The following is an 18,096-nucleotide window of genomic DNA, read 5'->3' as shown; positions in this document are numbered from 1 at the left end:
CAGCTAATTGAACGGCTGTTGTTTCAAGCCTCTGAGAGTTGGATGGTTTGTACACAGCAAAGATCCTTGAACTACTGTTAACTGGGGCAGTGGGAGGGGACTTATATAAGTCTAGTGTTCTGGGAGCTTCTTGCTGGCTCTGAGCCGCCGGGAAGGCGACCCTCTCTTGTTGGACGGGAAGTCCTTCTGCACGGGACCCTGGGAAGGCACACATGGCCTTACCCGTGCTGGGGGGCTGCAGAGGAGGCTCTGCACTGTTCGGCCTGTCCCTGTGCCTCACAGACATGTCTCCCTGCATCGGGACGTTAATTCTCCCACGTCCTGCAGATCTGGGCAAGGGAGGTGGTGACGGGGACGCCTGATCCGGCTCAGCCGGGGCCACTCGAGGAGCAGGGACAGGAGAAGACTGCCCGCGGCTGCTCTGGGCAGATCCACTCTGGGGGGCTTGTAAACGCCAGATGTCTACTTCTTGCAGCTGTGGAGGCTGTGGTGCCCCAGATCGAGGTGCCGGCAGATTTGGTGTCTGGTGAGAGCCCACTTCCTGGCTCACAGACGGCTGTCTTCTCCCGTTGTCCTCACGTGGCAGAGAGGGAGGGGGAGCTCTCTGGGGTCTCTTTACAAGGTCACCAATCCCATGCCTGAGGCTCCACCCTCATGACCTAGTCACCTCCCAAAGCCCCCCCCCGGCAATATCATCACAGTCGGGATAAAGTTAGTACCAGGCAGTATTGGAATCTCTGTCCAAAAAGTGTCTAATTTACTACTGCAAGACTCGGTTTCAGCTTATGAATTTGGGGGGGACACAAATGAAGCAGAGCAGGACCCTAGGGTCCTCCCCTGCTCATGCTGTCCACCTGCTTTTTGTCTGTGGAAAAACTTTAGCCGAGGAACAGGTTTAATCAGAGAAGTGAGAAGATACAGAAGCAAAGGAAAACAAATAGGACAAAACAATAATAGTTTAGTCAGTAAGCAGAGTCAAGGACCTTCAGTTCCTCCTCAAGGGCTACAGATAATATTCTGAGCCCTGTCCTGTGAGCTGTCTTGTAGATACTAAAACCCCCACCAGGTGGAAGAAATTAACGTGATGACCAGCCTGTAGCCATGACATAAGCTGCCACAGTTCCGAGAAAACTGGCCTCAAGGAAATGGGAACACACCGACCCTGGAACTGAAGATTAAATGTACTTAAAACAATCAAGATGACGCTGATCAGACCACCGCAGGGCCAATTGCAAGATGCCTGTCAGAGCCGCCTGCGCTATTTCTGCACGCAGCCCCCTCCTTCTGCCTATAAAGGCTCTTGCCCCCTGGTTGTCAGTGGGGGCGCGTCGGCCTTTGGACAGGCATCTGTCCTCCCTGTCCCTGGGTGCCAGTATCCAAAATTCACTTCCCTCACCACCAACCTTGTCTCTTCATTGGCTTTTGAGCGGCGAGCGGCCGGACCCCACTGTCGGTAACACAGTCTACGGCACACCCCAAGGAGGGCATTGGGGTGCTGTTCTCCACGGGGGGACATTGGATAAGATTTGATTAGAAGCCTGTGTCCTGCCCCTGAAATTGTCCCCCAACACACAGGACTTGGGGTAAATCATATTGTCGGCATCTTAAATTATTTTAGAATTGGTATGCTAAAACTCTTGCCGTGATACTTTGCAGTCGAAAGCCGTTTTCATACGAAAAGGGTCACTTTCTTGACTGATGAATCCACTGAAACTTTGATGACCATGGTGGAGGGAAGGGCTCCTGAGAAAAGGGCCGCAGGAGTCTTAACGGGTAGATAAAGCTTTGCAGCAAGTGACGCCCAGTGAGGAGCTGCGTCTCTGAGCAAAACGAGGTTTCCTCTCAGTTTGGATACTTTGACCTGAAGACAAAGCGAACGCAACAGTAAGAAACTTCGAGTTATGGCCAGACCGTTCTTGAACTTACACGAATACTTCACTTCCAGCCTTCGCCGCTTTCCTTCAACAACCTGTGCCCACAATACAACTGTCTTTTTCTTTCTGGGGGCATTAATAACCAGTTTTAGTGATTAGTTCCTGTTCCTGATTCCTACAATATTAAATGAGATACCTCTTGAAGGTACAATTCAATATAGCCTCGTGCTAACTCTATTGTTATATGAGCAACAGTTTTACGGTTTGTAATAACATCCCATTTAAATTCTGCCTGGCAGAATTTGGTTAAATACGAGGTCTGACAATCCTGAACCAGCTCTCAAAGGCTTTCAGTTAATAGTGACATTTTGTGCAATATACTGATACAAGAAAAGCATCCTCCACATTAGTATTAGAGCCAGAAATACTAAAGCAGGTTAAACATTAAACCATACCTAAAGCTGCTTTTTTTTTTTTTTTTTTTGCTATTAAACATTAGAGGTCTGGTTTAGCCAAAGAGCATCGTCCCTCACATCAAATTAACGTGGCTTTATATTGTTTTGAGCTTTAGTTTGTAAAGTTGTTTCTCTAATGGAGAAAGTACAGGAGTTCAAACTTCTGTAAACTTAGAGCCCTTTATGTCTGTGTATTCAAAGTGCTGTTATAATGAAGATCATTTGATTCTGTGCTAGAGGTTCTTGGGTGCCTTTGCCCCTTGAATGGAGGCTGTGCACTTCTGAGCTACAGCACCACGAGGGCGTCGGTGTAGGGAAATGCAGACGATGATGCCCCAGCCACATGAGCCTGCACCTCTGAACAGCTCTCTCTTCAAGGGCTGAAGGGAGAATGTTGGTGCCACCCGGGCCCATCAGATGCAGGGAGGCGTTTGGACACCGAGATGCCTGGGATTCTTCTGGATGAGGCTTGGATCCAAAGGTCTGGTTGCTGTGCTTGTTGTAATCACCCTCACATCCTGCAGCATCCTTCCTCGGACTGGCCTGGGAGCTGGGGAAGCGTGTGTCACACGAGAGGACTCAAAGGAGCAAATCCCGCTGAAATTCAAGCCCCAAAGCACTGCTTTTGCCTAAAGAACAAATACGGGGATAGACAGGAAGAACTGGACCACCTCTCCTATTTCCAGTTCTCCTGGCTACCAGGTGTATCGTGCAAATGTGATGCTCATAACACAATGATCTTTTCTCGGGTTCCTGATCAAAGAATCTAACTCCTTCGGTTCTCATTCGTTCATTGGTTCATTCGGCAAGATTCACTGAGCAGCCGGGCTCTCAGCTCCATGATCCCTAAGGTGAAGGAACACCAGAGCTTTCCCGGGAAGCCGTGGTCCATCGCGGGGTGGGGGGGGCGGGGGGGACTGACAGGAAAAGGCAAACAGAAGCCCGGGAAGGTAGCTGCTGGTGCAGCAACTACAAAAAACACGCCAGCAGCAACAGAGGCCAGAAAGCAAACTCTGGAAGTTGGGGAGGCATTACCAAGAAGTATCATTTGACCTAAATCTCCAAGGAGGCGTCAAGACTGGGGGGCGGTCATGGCAGTGGCTGTTCCTGGTTTCTGGTTGCTTATGTCTCGGGTGGAGACACTGGACCCCCCCCCCCCCAGTATGAAGCCCATACTTCCAAAGGCAGCCAGACAGGTCCCCCTCTCTTTCTGGGCATGTTTTAGAAAACCTCAGTCTGTCTCCTCTGTCTCACCACACTCACAGTGCTTCCGGCCCCAGACACGTAGGGGTTTTTCCGCCGAGCAATTCTCTGCCACACCAGCTGGGTGTCCTGCAGTTTAGCTCAGTTCTGACACTAGCCACCCGGAGATAGCATCAGATCCCACAGCTTCAGGGCCCGGTCCCACAGGATCGTCCCTACCTCAGACAACATTCTAGGTTCTCACCTGTGTTTCTGGCCCATCAGTGATTCCTATGACCCCTCCACTTTGGGTGCAATTAACTTGCTAGAGCAGCTCACAGAACTCAGAGAAACATTCTGCTTACTAGGTTACCGATTTATGGTGAAAGGACACAGCTCAGGAACAGCCATATGGAAGAGACGCAAAGGGCAAGGTTTATGGGAAGCGATGCAGAGCTGCTGAGCCCTCCGCGAACCTCCCCATGTTCACCAACCTGGAGGCTCTTCAGATGCCACACTTTGGAGATTTTTATGGAGGCTTCATCCCAGAGGCATGATGGATCATCAACTCCATTTCCAGCCTGTCTGCCCTCTCAGGAGGGTGCTCTCAGGGGAGCAGGGGCTGAATATTCCCAACTTCTAATCACTGCTATCACCCAGGGAATTCCAAGGGTTTTAGGAGCTTTGTGTCGGGAACCCAGGGCAGAGACCAATATATACGCGTGTTTTCTCTTACCTCACAGGGCAACAGCCTGACGCGTGGGATAAAAGCCAGCTCTCGGGTCATAGTTATTCCATGATTGTGTAATAAAAACCCTTTCCCAGTGGATTGGGCAGGTGGCCGCCTTTTTCTGAGAATTCTGGAGGACTGTGATTTCTCCCTGTGATAAACTTCCCTTTGAGGACGCTTTGTTCTGCGTCCTAGAAGCTAGGACCTGGCTCAGGGGCGACATCCAAGTCACGGAAGCACGGGTTGCAGAATCCAGCTTCTGTGATGTGCTGAAGATGAAGATGTGCTAGGTTTTGAAGATGAAGATGTGCTAGGTTTTCACTCTTCCTGCAGATGTTCTTTGTTTCTTTTTCTTGTCTCCTCCCTTTTACCCGTTCTTCCTCAGGTGTGACCAGTGATTCTGTGCCACTGGGAACCTTGCTGGGGAAGGTTTGGGCGGCGGGAAGAAAGTTACAATACGCGCTTCAGCACAAAGGCCTTTCTGTCCTTCCCTCTCTACCCTTCGGGCTGCTTGGCGGTTTCTGTGACCCCGCTCACCTGTGACACTTCAACTCGCGAGGTGGTTTCTTGCATCTCTCCCTTGGTTTCTGCTGGTCTCCTCTCCTCTTGGTGTTCAGCTGAACGATGACCCCTGGGGGCTGTGTTTGGGGGAAGCAGGACCCGTGTGCTTCACCCTGAGCCAGACTCAGGTTCCTGAGTTTGGGGGGAGGGGTGGGGTGAGAGCTCCAGACCGTCCCCTCCTCCCTCCGGAAGGACCCCCTGAGGAGGCGATACACCCCAAATCACACTGCTTTGTGGATCCCACCATGGGGCCACGATGACCCACTGATCTAGTTTAGAACCACCCAGAGCCTTTCCACCCTAAACAGAGGGAATTTCACCCTCTCCCATGTCCCTTCTATTGCATTAATTTTCTTTCCTTATTTTTTTTAAGTTGTGGTAAAATATACATAACATGAAATTTACCATTTTAACCATATTTAAGTGTGCAGTTCAGTAGCTTTCGGTATATTCACAAGGTTGTGCAACCGTCACCACCATCATCTGCAGAACTTTTTCATCTCCCTAAACTGAAATTCTGTCCCCATTAAACACTGACTCCCCATTCCTCCTCCACTTCCCACCCAGGCCTTGACACCCTCCATTCTACTTCCTGTCTCTATGAATTTGATGACTCTAGTATCTCATAGAAGTGGAATTACACAGTATTTGTCTTTTTGTGCCTTGCTTATTTCATGCCCTCAGTTTCATCCATGTTGTAGCAGGTACCAGGAATACCTTCCTTTCGGAGGCTGAAAAATATTCCATTTATGCATAGACCGCATTTTGCTTATCCATCATCTATCGACGGACACTTGGCTATAGATTAATTTAACAAACATGTTTTGAGTGCCGATGATGTAGCAGGCAGAACGTTTGCTGCTGGAGATAAGATTGCTATTGAGGTAACTAGGGAGTCCCTGCCCTCCCAGAGGTGAAGAGGCACTAACTAGTAACGGCTAGAAGTAATGGTTTACCAAGATCCCAGTGAAGAGACTATTAATGTATGTATCCTCCACAATGTTTACTAAAACCCTTGGGCACCTGATTGCAAATGAATAAAGTAAGTAGCAGAAATATTAATGGAAAAAACTGCAAGTCATCATACATAGTTTAAATCTTAAAGGGGGTCCTCATAATGGTAAATTTAAATTACAGCTATAGGACAGCCATGCTTATCACTAGCTGTATTGTTTCTAGCTGCTGTGGTAGAAACAGGTAGATGAGCAGTTCTCCCATGTTCCCTGGGTAAGCGGCAAGAGTTTCTGGTTTTCTGTGCTGTTCCAGGGGAGCAGACCCCGAGCACCTGGCCACAGGCTCCAGAGGACACTGTGGGCCCCCACGTTTGCCTGCACTGTTAATCCAGTTTCGTCTTGCTGTCGCGTGCTCTTCGCTCTGCAAACATCTCGTTAAATTGTGTTTTTTAAAAACGCTGTTCGCTTTAGGACCGCATCCTGCAATGTGTCTTCTTTTTTTTTTTTTTTTTTTTTTTTTTTTTTGCGGTACGCGGGCCTCTCACTGCTGTGGCCTATCCCGTTGCGGAGCACAGGCTCCCGACGTGCAGGCTCAGCGGCCATGGCTCACGGCCCCAGCCGCTCCGCGGCATGTGGGATCTTCCCGGACCGGGGCACGAACCTGCGTCCCCTGCATCGGCAGGCGGACTCTCAACCACTGCGCCACCAGGGAAGCCCTCTGCAGGTTTCTGAATGTGTCTGTCCTGCCTTAGACAGAGGCCAGACAGAGCCTCGACAGACCCTGGTTTCCGCGGGGTTCCGGCCACGCTCCCCAAGATGCCAGTTGTCTTTGTATACATTTCTACATCTGGTCCCTGAATCGTTCTAGGTCTCCCTCTTGTGGGCCATCAATGAAATAAAACAGCAATTGTTTTTAATAGATATGACGAAGAATCTTACGGATTATAAGGAATCGATTTCTGTGAATCCTATGAGTTGAATAGGACCTCTCACTGGTTTTATTACAAAATATTACAAACTTATAAAAAGTGTATAGAGAATAATATAAAAATACCCATGCACCCACACACTAGCTTTATCAAATCTTACCATTTTGCCCCATATTTACTTTAGATCTTTTAAGAAATAAGGTAGATACAGTTGAGGGCCCCTCTGTACATCCCTCTCTACATACACACAGAATAAGGTAACCATTATTCTGAATTTGTATTTATTACTCCTATACATACTTTTATACTTCTCTGCATTATATGTGTATCAATACAATACAAACAACCAACAAGGACCTACCGTATAGCACAGGGGACTATACTCAATATTTTGTAATAACCTACAAGGGAAAGGAGTCTGAAAAAGAATAGATATATATGTATGTATAACTGAATCACTTTGCCGTATACCTGAAACTAACACAACATTGTACATCCACAATTACCTCAATAAAAAAATGAAATTAACTTAAAAAAATGCAAATTATTATTTTACTTTTTTTTAGCTTTATGAGGACGTTATGATGCTGGTGGTTTTCTTTTGCCATCTGCTTTTCTCCTATCATGCTGTTGAAGTTTATCTTTGTGGCTCCAAGTCATTCATTCTCTTCTGTATTCTAGTGCTTGTATGAATACCACCATATGTTTACCAATTCTCTTATTCTGAAGTATTCAGATTGTTTGGCGCCTTCCTCACAGCAAACAGTACTGTACCTAAGATTCTTATACTTGCCTCCTGTATATATGCGAACCTCTCTTGGGTGCACTGCTGGATCATTGTGTTTGGTTTACTTCAGCTTTTCTGCATGTTGCCAAATCGTTCACAAAAGGATGGTACTACTTTTTCTTTTTACCTTTAAAAAAATTTTTTATTGAAATATAAATATATATTTCTTTCAGATTCTTTTCCATTATAGGCTATTACAAGATATTGAATATAGTTCCCTGTGCTATACAGTAGGTCCTTGTTGGTTATCTATTTTATATATAGCAATGTGTGTATTTTAATCCCCAACTTCTAATTTATCCCTCCCCCTCCTCTTCCCCTTTGGTAACCGTTAAGTTGATTTTCTATGTCTATGAGTCTGTTTCTGTTTTGTAAATAAGTTCATTTGTATCATTTTTTTAGATTCCACCTGTAAGCGATATCATATGATGTTTGTCTTTCTCTGTCTGACTTACTTCACTTAGTATGATGATCTGTAAGTCCAACCATGTTACTGCAAATGGCATTTTTTCATTCTTTTTTATTGCTGAGTAATACTCCAGTATATATGTGTGTGTGTGTGTGTGTGTGTGTGTGTGTGTGTGTGTGTGTGTGTGTGTATATATATATATATATACAACATCTTCTTTATCCACTCATCTGTCAATGGACACATTTAGGTTGCTTCCATGTCTTAGCTATTGTAAATAGTGCTGCAGTGAACATTGGGGTGCATGTATCTTTTCAAATTAGAGTTTTTGTGCTTTCTGGATATATGCCCAGGAATGGGACTGCTGGATCATATGGTAGCTCTGTTTTTAGTTTTTTAAGGAACCTCTATACTATTCTCCATAATGGTTGTACCAGTTTACATTCCCACCAACAATGTAGGAGAGTTCCTTTTTCCCGTGCTATAGATTTCAATAATGATGTTCAAGATGCCAGGTAGCCCTCTTCCGCGTTTTGATTCCCAACTAGGATTTTTTTTTAAATTGAAGTATGGTTGATTCATAATGTTTCAGGTGTACAGCAAAGTGATTCAGTTATATATATATACTGAATATATATATTCTGTTATATATATATATTCAGTTATATATATTATATATATTCAGTTATATATATATATACACACACACATATATGTATGTGAAAGTCATCATACATACAAAAGAGTCTATTTACATTAAGGGATAAATAGGGAAAAACAATAAAATGAACAGGTAGTAAGAAGGGAGTGAGAAAAACAAAAATGAAAGGCATCTAGATCCCTAAGACTTCACTGTTAGAAGATGGTATTGGAAAACTTTATTTTTAAAATCACGTATTAGTTTTCCTTTCAATTACTAGGAACCAGTGATCATTTTAGGTCATTGCAGAAAGCCATCTCTGTCTCACCCTCCTCCTGGAGCAGCTGACCTGCATGTCAGTGCGAGAAGGTGGTGCCTGTATCTGACTGGAACCAACAGAAATAAGAGTCGGGTGGAAGAAAAGAGGAAGGAGGAAACGTATTCTACAGCTCTTCTCTGTTCAGCCCCCAAAGGAGCGATGAATTGCTCCTGTGCTCCTCTGGAGCTGTGTGCACCCTATAGGTTTGACCTAGTCCTTTGGGGCACATGGCTCTGTGTATTTTCTAATAAAACTTCCCCCTTTTATTCTTAAGTGAGAGAGGGAGTAAAGTAATCTGAAAATCACCAGAGCCTGACATATCTCATACTGGACATCTACTTGAATTAAAGGAAAACAAGTGCTAGGGTGTTTTCTTGCTTTTGTTTTTACTAAGTCAAAAATATAGGAGCTATGAATTAGAGTTGTTAATGTTTACTTAAAAAGAAAATGACATCCAAAATAGAGCAGTCAAAGCAAACCCGAAGTGAAAGCTAACAAGTGTTACAGGACGTCGACAGGAAGCAGAAAGTGTGGTGTGGAAATGAAACCGCTTTTTAAAAAGCACACGAGGAGCACAGTGGATGAGGGTGATGTTTTCTTAGCAGGAGTCAAAGGGTATCAATCACCTTAGGGTACTTTTTCTCCTCAATTTTATTTGTGGTAAAATGCACATAAACATTTTCCTCTTAGCCGCTTTTAAGTATACAGTTCAGGGGTATGAAATACCATTATCGTGTGGTACCACCATCAGCACGTCCATCTCTATAACTCTTGTCATCTTGTAAAACTCAACAATTCATTTCCCATTCCCCTCCTCCTTCCCCAGCCCCTGGCAAGCATTCTGCTTTCTCTCTGTATGATTTTGACTATGATTTTGACTCTCTCTATGATATTGATTTTGACTATGATTTTGACTCTCTCTATGATATTGACAGAATGTCCTTCCTTTTCAAGGCTGAATAATATTCCATTGGATGGACATGTCACATTTTGCTTATCCCCTTATCCATCGATGGGCACTTGGGTTACTTCCATGTTTTAGCTATTGTGAATAATGCTGTTTAAAAGTTTATTATTTGGCACATGAACCAAGCTACCAACATCAAAAGGCTTCAAATAGACTGTTTCTATTAAATAATCAATATTTTGAATAATTGACCTAAGGCCCTAGAGTTTATGTAATTCTCATTTTTAGAGCATCTTTGTCAGGCAGATGTTTTGGGCATCCCAGAACCAAAGCTTTATGTTTTTTGAGTAATTGAAGACAAAACTGATCATTTCACCAAGAGGCCAATGATTAACGTCTACCAAAAGCAATTTTGGTATTACTTATCCAGGTGAACTAGCTTAATTTGGCTAGAGTTGATTTACAGGGTTATGTTCATTTCTGCTGTACAGCAGTGTTTTACATTTATTTTTTCTATTGAAGTAGAGTTGATTTACAGGGTTATGTTAATTCCTGGTGTACAGCAATTTTTAAATTTATTTTTTCCATTGAAGTAGGGTTGATTTACAGGGTTGTGTTAATTTCTGCTCTACAGTGGTTTTTTAATTTATTTTTTCTATTGAAGTAGAGTTGATTCACAGTGTTTTACACCTTGGATTCTTTTTTTATTTTTATAAATTTATTTATATTTATTTTTGGCCACGTTGGGTCTTTGTTGCCGCACGCAGGCTTTCTCTAGTTGCGGCGAGTGGGGGCTACTCTTCGTTGCGGTGCACGGGCTGCTCATTGTGGTCGCTTCTCTTCTTGCAGAGCACGGGCTCTAGGCACACGGCCTTCAGTATTTGTGGCACTTGGGCTCAGTAGTTGTGGCTCACGAACTCTAGAGCGCAGGCTCAGTAGTTGTGGCGCACAGGCTTAGTTGCTCCGTGACATGCGGGATCTTCCCGGACCAGGGCTCGAACCCATGTCCCCTGCATCGGCAGGTGGATTCTTAACCACCATGCCACCAGGGAAGTCCTACACCTTGGCTTCTTTAGCATCCTTTCCCTGCAGGTGTAGAAGTGGGCGCCCTCCACTTCACATCACACTGCTGTTTCCCAGATTCAGGGCAGGATTCCCAGCTGTGTGCTGGAGTCCAAGATTAATAAGAAATAACCTCTCCACTCCTGCAGCTCACAGGCTGGTAGGAAAGCACCATCGGCAGCTACTACTGATTTTGCAATAAATGGAGAGCAAGCATCCCCGTGATAATAGCTCAACCAAACTTTATGTCAGACCTTTACCCAGTTTCCCTGGAAAGACCGTCCTTCAGTGTTATTACACGGCCCTTCCCTGATTGTTCGCCGGTTCCCCTCTTGTGGATTTTCTTCTAATTACAATGTGCCTAAAAACTCCTCTAGATACTTCACCTACACAGCCACCCTAGGCGGTCAACACTACTCTCCCTGCTTAGAGATCAGACAGCTGAGGCTCAGAGAGGTTATATTGGCATTTTTCAAACTGAACGGAATCTCCCGTTGCAGAGCAACAGGCTCCGGACGCTCAGGCTCAGCGGCCATGGCTCATGGGCCCAGCCACTCCGCGGCATGTGGGATCCTCCCGGACCGGGGCACGAACCCGTGTCCCCTGCATCGGCAGGCAGACTCTCAACCACTGCGCCACCAGGGAAGCCCCGTAATCATGTAATTGTTCACTGGCTCTGCAGATGGCTTCTTAGATGAGGAATTTTTTTTTCCCTCAAATGAAGCCTTAAGTGGAAGCTAATCAGATAAAGGCAGAGATGTTCTGGTTGAAGGAGGAATACTTTCCACTCTATGACTCACACCCACTCCGAGGATCCAGAAGCACCCAGGAGAAGCCCCGAGGGACCTAGAGGAGGTCAGAATGTAACCGCTAGCTGGGTGGCCATGGGCTAAGCAAAGACTATTATAGCTTAGAAGTTTCATTTTAATTGGATTTGTTAAGTTTGAGATGCTTAGACAGTTGGATAAATATTAGGACTCAGTGGAGAGGTAGGACATGGGGGTGTGAATTTGGGTGTCAGTGCACACAAATGGTATTTTCCTCTCTAAGGATCACTGAGGTCATCTGGGAGAAAGTGCAAATAAATGGTAATAGAGGATCCAGGACTGAACCCCACAGCGCTCCGATTTTAGAGGCTGAGAAAAAGAAGAAACTCCAGCGAAGAAGAACCAAAGGAGGGTATGCTCAGGCAAGCCAAGTTTAGAGACTGTTTCAAAAAGGAGGAAGTGACCAACCCTGCGGTATCTGCTGAGAGGCCAGTAGATGAGGACATAACAGTGACTACTGGATTTGGCCGGTGTTCGTTGGTGACTTGGATGAGAGTGTTCTAACGAAGTGGTAGGGATAGGAGACTGAGCAGGTCGATTTGGAGAGTGTATAGTTAAGAGTATTATTAGATTAGGCAGGGATAACAGAGCACCCTTGAAGTCTCAGGGGCTTAACCCAAATGTTCATATGTTGCTTAAATTAGGCCTCCTGTGCATCCGGTATCTTGTAACTATACCTTGTGGTATCTACACCCTCCATCTTGTAGCTATGCCATCTAGCAGACTTCAAAGGTCGCTCTTAAGGAAAAGAGCTGGTGGGGGGGACCTCTTACTTACTCTTAAATCCCCTGGACCACAGCCGTCTGGCCAGAACAAGGAGCATGGCCCCTCTAAACTGCTAAGGGCTATAAGTCTTCCTGCTTGCCCAGGAATGAGAGGAGAGCCAGCCTGGAGACCTCATGTAACTTTTACTGCAGGGAGTAATGGATGTGAGGGATGGAGAGAGTGACCATGGAGACCTCTTCCAAGATTTTCCAAGAGAACAGTGGCTGGAAGGGGACAAAGGGTCAAGGAAGGGTATTTGTAAGTTAAAAAAATAAAATTTATACACTTTTAAAGGTTATTCTTCATTTACAGTTATTACAAAATATTGGCTCTAATACCCATGTTGTACAGTGCATCCTTGAACCTATCTTATTACACCCAGTAGTTTGCACGTCCCACTCCCCCACCCCTGTATTGCCCCTCCCACCCCCCACTGGTTACCACTAGTTTGTTCTCTATATCCGTGAGTCTGCTTCTTTTTGGTTATATTCACTAGTTTGCTGTATTTTTTAGATCCCACGTATAAGTGATTTCATACAGTGTTTGTCTTTCCCCGTATGACTTGTTTCACTTAGCGTAATGCCCTCCAAGTCCATCCATGTTGCTACAAATGGCAATATTGCATTCTTTTTTATGGCTGAGTAGTATTCCATTGTGTGTGTGTGTGTGTGTGTGTGTGTGTACACACCCATATACCACATCTTCTTTATCCGTTCATCTGTCAATGGACACTTAGGTTGCTTCCAAGTCTTGGCAGTTGTAAATGATGCTGCCGTGAACATTGGGGTGCATGTGTCTTTTTGCATTTCCCACCAACAGCACATAAAGGTCCCCTTTTCTCCACATCCTCACCAACATTTGTTATTTGTGTTCTTTTTGGTGACAGTCTAAAAGATTCATTGGAGAGGGAGAAACTGGTGATGCAGGAAGATGAGACAAACGTAAGTCTGAGGTCAGCCCTTGAGAAGGCAAGAGGATGGGATTCTGAGCATAACAGTGGGTTTGCCTCCAGGGAGAGCAGGGACATTTTTCCTTTTCTAACAGAGAAAAGGCAGAGAGTATATATACAAATATTGGTGGTTGGTGGAATAGGTGGTAGGGAAAGAAAATGAGGTGTTGAGTTAGCCAAAAAATTCTTTTGGTTTTTCTGTAACATCTTACGGAAAAACCATGAACTTTTTGGCCAACCCAATAGTTCTCATCTGAGTGCTTCTCTGTTCTCTGCCATCACCAGCTGAGAATGAGGGTAGGAGGGAGGGGAGGCTGGAGATTTGAGAAGAAAAGTGAAGGTTGGCTTGCTCATTTCTGCCTACTCCCGGTTTATGTGACACAATTCCTAACAGCTCCTGTATGGGGCGCCTCTTCTGCCTCATTCCTTATACTCTTGCCCTCACCACTGTGGAGGTGACTGGTTCTGTGATGATGCCCGACTGATTCATGCTGGTGCACGTGGAAGAGCTCATCTTTGGTCCCTTTTGTCCCCCTTGTCCCCTTAGTGCTGTGAATACCCAACTCAGAATCATGGCAGAGCGAACAAACCTTCCCCCACTAGAAACAGGAGGTGGTGGAGAAATACGTCCCCTTTTTCTACTCCTATGGACAATCCTGATGTATGGTTTATAGGTGTTTATTTAATATTTTCTCTCATTCTGTGGGTTGCATTTTCACTCTTAATTGTGTCCTTTGGTACATAAGTTTTTAATTTTGAGGTAGTTCGATTTATCTTTCTTTCATTGCCTGTACTTTGGTGTCATATCCAAGAAATTATCACCAAATCCAATGTCATGAAGCTTTTACCCTGTTCTAAGAGTTTCTATAGTTTTATCTCTCTCTCTCTTTTTTTTTTTTTTTTGGCCATACCATGTGCCATGTGGGATCTTAGTTCCCCAACAGGGATCGAACCCGTGGCCCCCTGCAGTGGAAGCACGACATCTTAACCACTGGACCGCCAGGGAAGTCCTATAGTTTTATCTCTTAACACTTAGGTCTTTGATCCATTCTGAGTGGAAACAACCCAGATGTTTATCAACTGATGACTGGATAAACAAAATGTGGTATTTTCATACAATGGATTATTATTTGAGCATAAAAAGGAATGGAGTACTGACATGTGCTGCAGTGTGGGCAAGCCTTGAAAATATCATGCTCAGTGGAAGAAGCCAGACGCGAGAACCACGTGTTGTGTGATTCTATTTATATGAAAGGTCCAGGATAAGTAAATTCTCAGAGACAGAACGTAGATAGGTGGTTGATGGAGGATGGAGAGAAGGGGAAATGGGTGTGACTGCCAGGTGTTATGGGGTTTCTTTGAGCTGAGGAAAATGTTCTGAAATTAAATAGTGGTGATGGTCCCACACCTTTGTGAACATACTAAAAAACCTCTGAACTGTTATATTTTAAAAGGGTGAATTTTGTGTTATGTGAATTATATCTTAATAAAAAATAAAATAAAATTCTAACTATTGTATGTGCACCTTTCTCAGAAGGAAAGATTTGACTTTATTACAACAAACCAACCATGCAATGCTTGCAAAACTCCTGTGATAAATTTGTCCAAAACTGGGGCCCACTCACTTTTTTTTCCTTCAGGCTGTGAGGCTATAACATGCACACAGTGGAGGGCACAATGTTCAGTGAACAGCCCAGTGACTGTATGTGTAGGCTCTGTGAGGCTTTCACTCAGATCAAGAAGATACGGCGTGTCCGGCCCTATAAAAGGCTCACTCTGGGCCTCTCTCAGAAGCAGGCATTCCCACCCTCTCCCAGAGGTAATCACCACTCTGACCACCATCACTCTGGATTAGTTTTGCCTCTTCTAGAGCCTCATAGAATTAGGATTATAGGCTGTGTCTGGCTTCTATCAGTGTCACGTCTGGGCGTTCATCCTGTTGTGTGGCTCTGCGGCTCAGTCATTTCAGTGCTGCTTTGCGTTCTGTCACATGTAGAAGCACAATTTATCCATTCTCCTGTTGACGGCATTAGGGTTGTTTCCAGTTGGGGGCTACTATGAATAAAAGCTTACCTTTTAATATTATTATAAAAGTACAAAAAAGCACCTTCCCTTAGAGCCTGTCTGAAGGAGATTGGAAGTCATGCTTGGAGGTTTATAACTGGCTGTCGTATCTGCCCCAGGAGAGGTGTCAAAACCGCAGCCCACTCCCTTCCTCTCACATACCAGCAGATGGCTGGTCCCAGGCAAAACACTGAGTCAGCCTCCTTCATGGGGGGAGGGTCGGATCTGCTCAGACACGTTAAGAAAGAAGAAATTTTGCGAGCCTTTGGCTGAATTCAGGTACTAATATCTAAAGTTGAGTAATACAGGGTAAGAAATAAAAAGGCAGCCAGCAACTCTTTGGCTTATCTTTGTCTCTTGAGGTATTCTGAAAACTTCTTTGTTTTCTTAAGTTTATTTCAGAAGAGCCAAAAACAAGGCTTGCCCTAGAGAAGGCTAGGATTTTGACTTGCCCAGTGCTAGCTTTTTCCTGTTTCCTCAGCTGAGGAGAGAGAATTCTAAGACTTTCTGGAAAGACCCTTTGAACTTTGGAATTCCTGGATCCTGCCCGCTGATTGGAGCTCCCGGGCAGGGGCCTCTGGGGCTGGTGAGGAGCTGTGTGATGTCACAGGGCTTTGTGAGTTAGCCTGGGGCCGCCTGTGTTTTGAGCCCTGCCATGCGGGGCAGGGTACCCAGCACAGTCAAGTTATTTGCTCAGAACGCATTCAGGAAGAAATTCCATCTTCCAGATCATTCAGTGTAGACTCCTGCCTAATTCCGCCTATGACTCAGCTTGGAGAATACAACTAGAGAGCAGCCAGTGGTTTTCTCAGTGGTACGTGGCTGGACTCAGTCTGCTGCAAAGTGGGAACAAAGATGGGGGGGCTGTCCTTCCACCTAGAATCAGTGGGAGCAGCGCATCAAATCACGGAATCTTGAATGGGATGCTGGCTCTGGGGATTAGGATTAAGAAGATCAGATTTTTCGGGCTGGGTTCTGCCACCTTAGAGGCTTACTGGGCATCGTAATAACTTTAGTTCTTGAAAACCAGGGCCAATTCTCAGTGTATACCACAAAGGTACACCCTTTGTGCTTCTTAGGATTTATACAAAGACAATGTATTACTTACTCAAAAAGCGAAATAGAAAAAAAAACTCTTGGTAGTATCAGAAAGTCAGAGATCTTGTATGGAGATCGGTATTAAGATTGTTCTTGGAAAGCAAGGGATTACAAATACTGATTATTTGCAGAAAAATTAGTTGTGACATTATCTAAAGCATGGTCATGTTTTCCTGGCTCTAAAAACGAACATTTTAAAACTCAGTGACTGTAAATCCAGATTTATTTTAGGGCTTTGGTTTCTCGGTGTGTGTGTGTGCACGTGTGTTAGTGACTACTGGCAGCGTTCTTTTTTGCTTTCCTGGATTCTTTACATTAACTCTCAGGTTTTTTTTTTTTTTTTTGAATGCATTTAAAATTTTGTCTGCTATACATACAAATCATCACTGAAATATTTTTTACAACTTAATTCTGTATTTTTCTAGCATATGAGTTTTAGTGAAGGAAATAATTGAACATGGTTTCCTTCTGAGAATACAGAGTCGAAGAGCCAATCACAGAGCTGCGGGATCTATCTCTGGGTAGGAGAAGTTTTCTGCGTTTTGTGGGAGTGTGGGGAGGGTGTTGGGGGCGGGAGGGGGAGAGATGAGGTGCATATTCCAGAGAACTAATGAGAGCTCTGCTTTAAGAAAATGCAAAATAAGACAACTGATATTAGTAAAATAAGAAATTTGGGGGGAGGGATATTTTTATAAGTGTTCCTATCTAAAGAAAATTTTCCCCCAATTTTCTTTTTTTTTAATTTGTAAGAAAATTTTTATTTTATAATGGAGTAGAGTTGATTTACAGTGTTGTATTAGTTTCAGGTGTGCAGCAAAGTGATTCAGTTAGACATATGCATGTATCTATTCTTTCCCAAATTTTCTTAGTATGGTAGAATCTTTCTAGAGTATGGAGTGATTTTGTTTTTCAGTAATAATTCTATCGTATGAATTCATGTGTATGTTTTGTATATTAAACTTGGTGGCCTCCCCTCACCTATTTTCTTCCTTCACTAGTTTCTAATTGCTTTTGGGTTTTGGAGGAAATCAAAACAGATGTCTCTCAAAATTTAGACACTAATAGGAAGATGTGGTGGTAACGTAAGTTAAAACAGTTTCATTCTCTTTTCAGTTCTTTTACTCCATCCATTTCCCCTAGTTAGAACTTATCTTCTTCTCTTACACATTCGATACATTTTCTTTGCATAATTAAATATTTCGTTTTTAGAGTGTTATTCATTCAGTCAATGAGCCTTTATTGTGCAACCAGGAGCTTTGTCAGGACGTTAGATCCTGTGTCCTAGGGGAATGCTCCCATGCTGATAAACTCTCCCGAATCCAGCTTTATGTCCCCTCCCTTTACCGAGCATCCTCAGGACTCAGCCCAGGCACAGGCCCCTGACTCCAGTGGGTGGTGATGCCTGGGCCCTGCAGTTCTGGGAGAACAGAGGGGGCCTCACACATTCCCGGCCAAGCTATGTTATGACTTTGTCCTCGTTACTGACCTGGTGGCCAGGAGTGGACTTGAGAGGTGACCCTGAGGGAGGGCAGGTGTTGCCTTTTGAAATGGAGGCCTCTGTGTTATTTTCAAGGAGAGGAGGAGA

At 44.4% G+C, this 18,096-nt stretch overlaps 1 protein-coding gene across 5 annotated transcripts in view; it reads left to right on the top strand.

The window, feature by feature from the left end:
• Positions 1–18,096, top strand: part of GALNTL5 (polypeptide N-acetylgalactosaminyltransferase like 5) — a 125,660-nt gene that overhangs the window by 35,171 nt on the left and 72,393 nt on the right. For 3 of the 5 annotated variants that reach the window (XM_033408370.2, XM_033408368.2, XM_033408367.2), the window contains exon 3: positions 16,937–17,032. The exons of 1 other annotated variant lie outside the window; for it this stretch is intronic. The gene's annotated coding sequence lies outside the window, so the exon portion shown is untranslated. Of the gene's footprint in view, positions 1–16,052; positions 16,228–16,936; positions 17,033–18,096 lie in introns of those variants that run through there. One more of the 5 variants, XM_049715174.1, reaches the window with a different exon arrangement.

Source organism: Orcinus orca, chromosome 9, assembly GCF_937001465.1.
Source record: "Orcinus orca chromosome 9, mOrcOrc1.1, whole genome shotgun sequence".
Classification (NCBI taxonomy): Eukaryota; Metazoa; Chordata; class Mammalia; order Artiodactyla; family Delphinidae; genus Orcinus; species Orcinus orca.
This window is presented reverse-complemented; position numbering and strand designations above follow the sequence as displayed.